This window comes from Drosophila biarmipes, chromosome X (assembly GCF_025231255.1).
Source record: "Drosophila biarmipes strain raj3 chromosome X, RU_DBia_V1.1, whole genome shotgun sequence".
Taxonomy (NCBI): Eukaryota; Metazoa; Arthropoda; class Insecta; order Diptera; family Drosophilidae; genus Drosophila; species Drosophila biarmipes.
In genome coordinates, this window is record NC_066611.1 from 16,201,935 (window position 1) to 16,209,743 (window position 7,809).

At 39.7% G+C, this 7,809-nt stretch overlaps 1 protein-coding gene across 3 annotated transcripts in view; it reads right to left on the minus strand.

The window, feature by feature from the left end:
• LOC108021986 (uncharacterized) overlaps positions 1-2,777 on the minus strand; it is a 48,016-nt gene extending 45,239 nt beyond the window's left edge. For 2 of the 3 annotated variants that reach the window (XM_050888680.1, XM_044093096.2), the window contains exons 1-2: positions 2,679-2,777; positions 1,843-1,988 (exon numbers count right to left, since the gene is read on the minus strand). The gene's annotated coding sequence lies outside the window, so the exon portion shown is untranslated. Of the gene's footprint in view, positions 1-1,842; positions 1,989-2,338; positions 2,356-2,678 lie in introns of those variants that run through there. The other variant, XM_050888674.1, reaches the window with a different exon arrangement.
• Between the last annotated feature and the right edge of the window lie 5,032 nt (positions 2,778-7,809).

Sequence of the window (7,809 nt, forward strand, 5' to 3'; positions counted from 1 at the left end):
GAGCTATTTTCATTTTAAATATTTATTTATTTATTTATTAAAATTAAGTACAATTAAAAACAATTTTTCGGTGGACACAGAATTCGTGAATTGCTTTTAAGTATGGGAATTACAAAAATAAAGTTATCTTTTTTGATTTTTTTTGATAAAAGTTTCAAATTGATTTGTTAGAACTGGTATTAGTTCGATTTATATTTTTCCTATAAATTCCTATATGTTTCCAGAATTAAGGCATAAACTACTTCGTTAGACAGCCGCAGCTCATCATCATAAAGCAAACAGTGAGCGCAAAAAAATGTGTCTCGCCTGGTGTGTCAAACCCTTGCATCTCTGGCTCCCACTGTGCCCCCTGGCCATTTGTTTGTTATCAGCAACAAGCGATCAATACAGCAGCAATCAATATGGTCAATAAAGTTCAGGCCCCTCTTTGGTTGGGGTGGAGCTGGTCTCTACTGATAGCGGGGGCTTGGCGGGGATTTTCCTTAGCTTTTGGGACCCCAGAGAGAGGTTTTTGTCCGCCTGGAGCTGCGATGGCAAACAAGGCGACGTGATGTACAGCGCTGAAACCCAAGAAGCCTGGCTCACAGATCACACTGAGTGTGTTGCATATGGAAATGGTTGGGATTCTGGGTACTCGGGGTGCCTGGGGGGTTAAGAAGGCACCGGGGGTGGGTTAAATCGACGGGGGGAGGGAAGACAGCAGGACACTGGGACATTGGGCGTCCCGTCACAGGCTCTTGTTGTCACTGTTGTTGTCGCTTGATCGCAAATTTGCCATGGCAAGCTTGACAACTTGCAACGAGCCAGCCAAAGTGCACAGGAAAAAAATACCCTCTAGTTGCCAGATCTAATAAAGCTTTACTTTTATAAATATTTAGAAAGAAAGAGTATTGAAATTTATAAAAAAAATAGGTACAAATTCGTAATTAGGCTTGAGGAAAGCTGGACTTGGGCCTGCCAGATCGATATGTTAACCATACTTAAAAGTCTGGCAGCTCTTAACCATACTTAAAAGTCTGGTAACTCTTAAAATTTTAAATAGGGTCTTATAAACAGAAACCTTGCCATCAAGGGTTATTTAATTTGTAACAAATGTATATTTTTAACTAACTTATTTTTCATATTTTTCAAAAATATTTGTATGGTTGCCACAAAGTTAATCATCTCAAAAATTAGCTAAGTGGCAACTCTCTTGGCAAATAGATTTTGAGTCAGCAAGAAAACTTTTGTATGTTTTCTAAATTGTAAAACGATTTTTTCTCAGTGTCCCGGCTGGCAATCTGGCAAGCAGAAAAGCAGCGGATCAAAGAAGCAAGCTTGCAAATGCAGTCGCAAAGCCGGCACCTTAAAATAATGTTACAAAACTTTTTTTGGCATGTAGCTAAGTACGGCCCTGTAACCAATTCGAAGCAACGCCATGCCAGACCCAAAAGACCGATCCCGATCTCCGATCCTCGAGCCCCCGTTCCCCGTGCCACTATCCTCGCTACCCAGACCTGGCCAACAACAAATTGGAGATCACGGTTTTCATGTACTACATGCAAATTCATTGCTACTGTTGCTCCCTGCGATCGCTGTTGCCCGAAACTCGGGAACTCTGCGGCTCTGGAGCTCCGAGCCTCCGAAGCTCTGGGCTACTGTATCCATAACCATAAAGCCCAGCCAGTAGCAGCCGGAAGAGCTGCGAGTTAAATAAACAATTCCGAAACAACCAACTTGCTGGAGGACTTGCCAACTGGCTGGCCAAAACCGAAATTTAACCGAGAGTCATTCACAAAAGAGGCTGCTGCCGGGGAATTAATACGCTACGCACTAGGTTTTGGGGTCTTACATTTCACTTACCTTATAAATAAAATGGCCTAAAGGCTTTTCATGAGATCAGCCAAAAACTTGAAGTATCTTTAGTTAGTTGGGGTGCTCGAAATATATCTTTTTTATTTTGAAGTTCGGTTGAAATGTATAATGTTCAGCGAATCTCCTCGTAAGATCTGTAAATATTTAAATAAAATATATTAGTTATTTTTAGAACTTCACATTTAAAATAAAATAAAATAAAATAATAAAAAATTCATTTAATGCCTGCTTTACATATAATATTTAGCTTTAAAGTATTTTTAATAATATAAATAAAATACTATATCTATTAAATGAACTGAAATAGCCTCTAAAAACCTGCGTAGCTCTTGGGCATTATGCAAAGTAGATAAATCTGTTTGATCGGCCTGTTCAACTATCGAGTATTCGTCGCCTCTTTTTTTTCTAGTCAAGGGGAAAACAATTCCCCAGGGACAGGAAATCGTAGACGCCTTCTCCACTTCTCCAAACCCATTATCCTTACCAAAAAAAAAGAGGCAAGTAACAAAGCACGTGGCGTCTGAAAAACTGACAATGGACAAGCCAGGGAAGCTGGGGACTCAGGGAAGATCTTGTTGCAGGACCAGAAAAACCAGGAGCAGGAGCCGGGGCAGGAGCCTCAAAATCTCAGACAGAAACGAGTGTGTGTCACTGGTGGCGCCATCGCTTAGATGGCATTTCTAACACCCCAGCTCCGAGTCGTGGGGCTGCGACCCAATTGAACACTTGCAAACCGATTGCCTGGGCGACAGATTTCGCTGGAATTTTTGCACTAGGAGAGCCGATCGTATCGGGTTTCGGCGACGCGTCTATCGGGCACCCACCAGGGATCGTTTTTGGAGCACTTGCTGTAAACACTGGCACTCCGGTTTCCCACTCGCGATTTTAAATGGGACACTTGCTGTTCTAGATCAATCCAAACATCGACTGATGAAAGCTTCCTGCTAATGGGGGCTATGGTGGAATCGACTTACGATCGATCGAACACCATCGATATTAATATCACTTGAGAACCAGAGTTGCATAGTGGACAATCGGAAAATAAGCTTTTACTTGGGTGCGCTGGCTTATCGATTTTTGATTTACAGCAATCACACGTCGTGGTCACCCCTGATTTTTTGGGTCACCATACCCAACTTTCGCACACCATAACTGGGTCAAAATCAGTCGGATCATAGTATGCTATACCTTAAACTTCTCAGCTCGCTTAGCAGTTTAATCCGGTATCAATATCTCGATACACAATTTTTGATGCATTTTACTTCAAATTTTGATCTTCATAAAAATAGGAATAAAAAGTGAAAAAAATCGGAATTTCTAATTCAAATGCAGTTTTTTAGATATTTAAATCATAAGCTTTTTGATGTATGCCACTCTTAAATCGGAGAAGAAATGGTCATGTTATGGGTGTTTGAACATACGTTTTGGGACAACTTTTTCGCAAATATTAAAAAAAAAAACTATGCCATTTTGAGCTTAAGTTTAGTAAACTCTGTAAGTGTTTAATTTTTAATGATAACTCATGTTTAATTCAGTAATAATAGTTTAAACATAGTTGACTAAAAAACGTATACAACTCATGGTCGAAAGTGCGAATTTGGCAAACTATTTTTATTGCAATAATTAAACACATTGCGAATATTATTGCCACACTTAAGATCATATCAGGTGTCCCGAATAAAATGTTAAAATAAATAAGGCACGTTTGCGCCGAATGTGGGTAAAAGCCGAATTTAAATTAAAGCCAGACGATCAATTAACCCTTGCCCAACACCAAATTGGGGGCTATACTATATGTTCTTTGCAAAATTCCTCGAAGAGGGCCATGGGTCACCATCCGCTTTGGGTCACCTTTTCGGGGCCGGGTCAAACCTTTTCCCAGTGATTTGCATGCCGGTGCTTGCTGTTGTTTACTTACACTCTCCGGAAACGCGGTCCGAGAAATTTGTAACAGGCCCGGGACAAAGGCCGAAAAATCAACAGAAAACAATCCAAACATTTCCTGTGGTCTCGTCGTCTCAGGTAGCGCTCTCATGAGATTGGCCTTAAAAATTATTTATATTTTTTGTTAGAAAATCAAACAATTAACCTCGAACTTGCTGTTGCCGCCGCTGCCGCTCAGCGCTTACAACATGTTTGAGACATAAAAATTTCCAATTAATTTTTTCACCGGCTTGTTTTTGGTTTGTTTTAGTGGCCCAGCAACTTCCACGGAATGGGATGAACCAAAAAACTCAAAAAAAAAAAACCAACAAGAAGTGAAATAAAAAAAATTGTCACAGCCGCCGTTTACAAATAATTTTTGTGGCTGCTCGTTTTTTCGGCTCTTTGGGGTTTTCAATGGAAACGAAACACATAAAACATGGCCAAACAAGACCGGCCAAACGGAGGAGCGGACAAATTGACAAATGGACTGACTGGCGGAGTGGCAGGCGAGGCGAACGGAATGCCATCAAAATAAAATATAATAAAAAGCCAAACACTCGAGCGCAGCAATTAAAAGTTTGCTCCGATTGACCTTTTCTGACCTGCCGATAATTTTGATAATAATTTCAAATATTAGTACCTTTACATCCGGAAAAATATAGGATGAAGAAATTAAGAACAAATGTTCTTGAAAATGCAAGGAAAAGTTCTTGAAAAATAATCATTCTTAATTTATTTTAAAAAGCAACATTGCAAATGCAAATTACCTGCCTGTATATTATATATATATTCAAAATATTAGTACCTATTCAACTAGAGAAATACAGAACAAATAAATTGAGAACGGATGTTCTTAAAAATGCAAGGAATTGTTCTTGAAAAAGTAACCATTCTTAAAGATGTTAATTTTAACTTATTACATTTTCAAATAAAAAATTGCGAATGCAATTAATTATAAAAAAAGTTATGATATATATTTCAGTTTTTATAATTAATATTTTACAAAATTCGATTATATTTAAGCTCTTACATACTTTAGAGGTTCGTTTTTTATAGTGCTCAAAAACTTCAAATCACTTTCATGCCCAGCTCCACTTATCTTTTATTAGGTTTAATCATCAAGTTCGATTAAAGACCCTCAGCGCAGATGCCCAATTGATTTTCATTAGTATCGAGAGCTATACTATTCCACTATCCCCCCGTCGGGGCGACTTAACCCACATGTTGGCCATGTGTGCTGGCGATGACAAAAGTTCATTAGCGCCGCCTCAGTGGGTTAAGCAGTGGACACTACTTACGCCGCCCGTGGAAAAACCACATCCGGTGCGGGGGTGGCTCTTGATTTTCGGGGCGCCTGCTGGGCTTTATGGCCAATAAATATTGTATCATAAATTCATAATTAATATTGTGTTCGCTGGGAGTTCGTTTGGAATCCGCACACACATGTGAGAGCCTCGACAATCCGCCAAGACAGAAAGGAGAATCCGCAGAAGACCTAGCCCGCCGTTCAACCCATTCCACTCGCCCGCCCCCCCCCCCCCCCCCCCCCCCCCCCAAAAAAAGGCAAGGACACAAATGTGTAAATGTAATTTAAGCAAATATTTTAATTGTTTTCGGTCCCGGAGCATTTCATTGTCATTGCCGTGGAGACGGCACCTGAAAGTACTCACATGTGAATCGCTGTCGACTCTTCGGGCGTCTTGGCAATGGGCAGGGTAAAGTTTTATCGCTCGGAAATTTTTCAATTTCCAAATGAAACGACTATGGATATGGAAATGAAGAATTAAGTGCAGCCCCAACATATATAAGGCAGAAGAAAAAGTATAAATTGAGGGAGTGAAGCGGCGGAATCAAAAAGTCCACCCACCGACAGATGATGCCTCTTATTAAGGCTAACAACCCGCAACCAAACTGCCATGTCGAAGCCCTCAATCTTGAAAGGCTCTCGCTCCTTTCTGCTGGGTTGTTAAAAAGGACATGTTCCACTTGAAAATAACAATTTCATTCAATTTTTGATCATTTGCTACCAGAAATAGCAAATCAAAAAGCCATAAAAACCGACAAACGACCAGGACCGACACAAAAAAAAAAAAACAAGAAAGTAAAACCCAAAAACCAAAATCGGACCAGGCGAGTGTCCCGTTTTGTCGTCCTGCCGTGTGTCGAAGTCCTTGCTCCTTAAGCGGTTTCCAAGGGCGGTTTTTCACTACCCTAACCAGGGAGTTGTGTGCTTTTCAGGGGAGGTTGGGTACCCATATATAATATTATACATTTATTATTCTAGAACTAATAACATAGGAACATTTATTTTCTTATGTATATTTCATGGCCTATATTTATTAAATATATATATATATATATTATAAAATGATATAAAAAATAAAAAAAAATAAAAATAAAATAATACAAAAATACTATTAAATATATCACCAAAAACGTATTTATTCTAGATCAAGTCATATATAATTTATAAATAAAAATCTATTAAATAAATTATAAAGAATATAGATACAAAATTATTAAGAACGTGCCATTAATTGATATATTTATGAATATAAAATATACTTGAACTGAGTGGTATATTGAGGTGCTTAGAATTAAATATTTTTCTTAGGGTACTTCAAAATTCGGCGTCGACAATCCCTTTGGCCTGCTGGTTCTTGTGTTTTCTTTTCTCAACCGCTTGGTGGACGAGGTGGGTGGTTGGGCGGGGGTCAGGGTCGCTGGGTCGTCGCTCGTTTGGTTTTAAAATTGAAATGATACACACACACACCCGCAGCCGGTCCACTTGCACTTGTGATTGAGTTTTCCGCCCCCGCACTTTTCCCCCCGATTTTTTTCGTTGGGCGATGGCCAGGCAAATCCTGGACGCAAAATTTATGTTGCATAAAATTTTTCAATGAATTTTATACCAGGAATTTGACTTGGCTTCTTTCCGTTGGCTGTCTTCTTAAATTTTAAAACGACTTTGGTGCGCTGCACGTGGCATATGGAGCGTAAAGCATTCGGATTGGATTTTTTTGCCTCGCCACCCCCCAAAGGATTGGTCCATGTCCTGGGAAAAGCAGCCCAGAGCCACCACCAAAAATGGCCAGAAATTCAGAACGTATCGAATTGGGAAGGATGGGGGGGTCTGGAGCACCTCTTAAATACTACCTTTTCGCCGATTTCCTCTGCTGATCATGTAACAAAATTAATGCTTACAAAATGCAAAGCCTAGTCAGGTGAAAAAGAACAGGCGGAAAGGTGTTTATGCACTGGTAAAAATACCTAGCATGCATAATGAGCTACAGTATGTTTTTAAAAATATTAAATAATTTTTTAAAAGTACAAAATTCAATTTATAATTGTTCAAAGATTACATTTTAAAATTCAAAACTTAGCTATGCAAGTTATTAAATATATTATGTGACTTTCTCAAGCTATTTTAAAGCTATATAAATTTAAAAAATTTCTTAAAACTTTGGAAAAAATATTTTTACTTCCCAAAAATCAAAAAACCATTCAGTTTTTTACTTTTTTAAGTGCAGCTGTGGGTGCAGCCGCAATGTTGCGCAGTCGCTCCTACAATTATTGCATTTTGCTGTTGAACAAAGCCACCACAAGTGGCCATCCTGGAGGACTTGTCCCGATCCTCCCTCGGGCATCCAACACTCTTCCCCTCCCTGTGGCACTTGTAACGAATTTGTCGCTGTCCATTTGGCCAGTTATTTCGATGTTGGCCAGAAGGTGTGAACACCAACAACACCGACAATCGGTCTAAATTTAGAACCAACAATGCGAACGCAGAAGAAAAGGTGCATCCATGAGATAAATCAAAATTTGATGCAGCCAAAAACACCGAAACCTGGGGACCACCAGCGTCAGATAAACAAGGCAGGCCACAAATCGGGGCAGGGATATAAATACGTGCACGGTGTATTTAGTGGCTAGGTAGCACAAGGTCCCGGATCGATTTCCGAGCCCGTAACTCATTTGTTGGCCCGAAAACACAGCCACTAGGCAGATTGAGGAGCGAACAAATCTCAA